Source organism: Microtus ochrogaster, chromosome 15 (assembly GCF_000317375.1).
Source record: "Microtus ochrogaster isolate Prairie Vole_2 chromosome 15, MicOch1.0, whole genome shotgun sequence".
In the NCBI taxonomy this organism is placed as follows: Eukaryota; Metazoa; Chordata; class Mammalia; order Rodentia; family Cricetidae; genus Microtus; species Microtus ochrogaster.
The window spans coordinates 593,474-595,297 of NC_022017.1; positions in this window are offsets into that span (position 1 = coordinate 593,474).

Here is a 1,824-nt window from a genome sequence, read left to right on the forward strand (position 1 = left end):
ATGGAAGTCCCCAGCCCTAACCAGCTCATGTCCCGACCTCAGGCTGATGAAACTAGGAAGATGGAGCCTCACCCCCACTGCTTGAAGGTTTAGTCACCTCACCCCTTGGGGCAATCTCCTATCCCTCACATTTAGACAGTTCTAGGGAGTTTGTGGATTTGTCTTAAAACTAGATGATAGAGCTAGGGTGAAGGTGTATGCCTATAATCCCAGGACTCTGGAGGCTTAGACTAGCGACTAGCCATAAATTCAAGGCCAGCCTGGCCTCCATGAGGAACAGCAGTCTAGGCTTTGGTGGCTCTCTCTCTAAAACACAGAAAGTGAACGACAGGACTAATGCTCAGTGTTCCTAGCATACACACTGTCTCTGGCCCTGGCTTCTTTAGCATAAAATAAAACCAGGTGGAGCATGCCACGAATCCCGGTATTGGGGGGCAGACACAAGAGGATCAGAGAGTCAAGGCCATCTTCCAACACAGAAAGTTGGAGGCCAGTCTAGGGGGAATGACACTCTGTTTTAAAAAACAAACAGCACCTACCCCCAAATCTTAATGCCCCAGTCTGATAAAACAGTGACATAGCAGCCCATTCCAACCACGTATTCCTTGTGAATCAAAAGATCTTTCTGACAGAGAGAAGAAAATATGGCATCCAGATGTGCAGGGCTATTTCCTGTGACTCACATCTGGAATTGGCCTGAGCCAATTGAGTTCATCCTTGTGCACAGCACTGAGGAGCTGTTGGGTGAGTACTCCCTGCTGGCCCTGTGGGAGGCACTGACAGGAAGGTTTGGGGAGCATGGAGACCCCCACCTGTGCCAATGAGAAAGGCAGGAAGGCTGCTGGCCCTGCCACCCCTCAGAAACTCTGATGTTGTGCTGCCCCCTTGTGGCACTTCTGTACCAGTTCCGTTTTAGTGAGCCTGGTTTGCTGGGGTCCCTGCTTCAATTCCTGCCACAAACTGGGGTGAGTGGGTTTGCTCAGAGGTGGGGTGGGGGGAGGCTTCCACTGCTCTGTACCCATCTGACGTGATCCTATCCTTCTTTACTTCATTCCATTTCTACAGTATCCTAATAAAAGAACAAAATAGCTGTCATAGATGTTCTGCCCAGGGGTTGTCCCTGAAGAAACTTTGTAAACTACATTGCTGGTTCTTCCTGGCCCCGCTGTCTATAATGAGAAATGATTGTCACTAAGCAAGAGTGTGAAATCGACGCCCGGGGTGAGATTCAGAAGCACAAGAAGCCTGACAGTGACTGTCTGTCTGTACAGTGTCTAGTTACCTTGTTTGGTATGAGTTCATGTGCAGAATCCAAGGAAAAGGACCGGCAGGCTTGCTGAAGCTGGCCACCCCGGCACCTGGAGTTGGAGACAGGTGAATCTCCGTTTTTGTTCTGTTGTTGTGATTTTTTTCTTTTGGAGACAGGGTTTTTCTGTTTGGCCCTTCCTCTCTAGACCAGGCTGGCCTTAAACTCACAGAGATCTGCCGGCTTCTGACTCCTGAATGCCAAGGTTGTAGGTGTGTGCCACCTTTCGAGGTAGATGCATCTCCACCTCAGTGGCCTTGAGAAAGCCTGTGTTAAAACACAAGGTGCCCAGCACTCGCAAAGTGACATTTGACACCGAACACCTGTGCTACACACACATACCTTGAGCTTGCAAGTGTGTGTGTCTACGGACACCGCTGCACACGTACACAGTGTAAGCAGATATTGTGTGAGTGCATCTGCACACACTTAAGTCAAAATAATGTAAGGAAGCACAAGGTCAGCCTGGGGCGCTGTGGACCTTTAGTCCCAGCACTCGGGAGGCAGAGGCAGGCAGA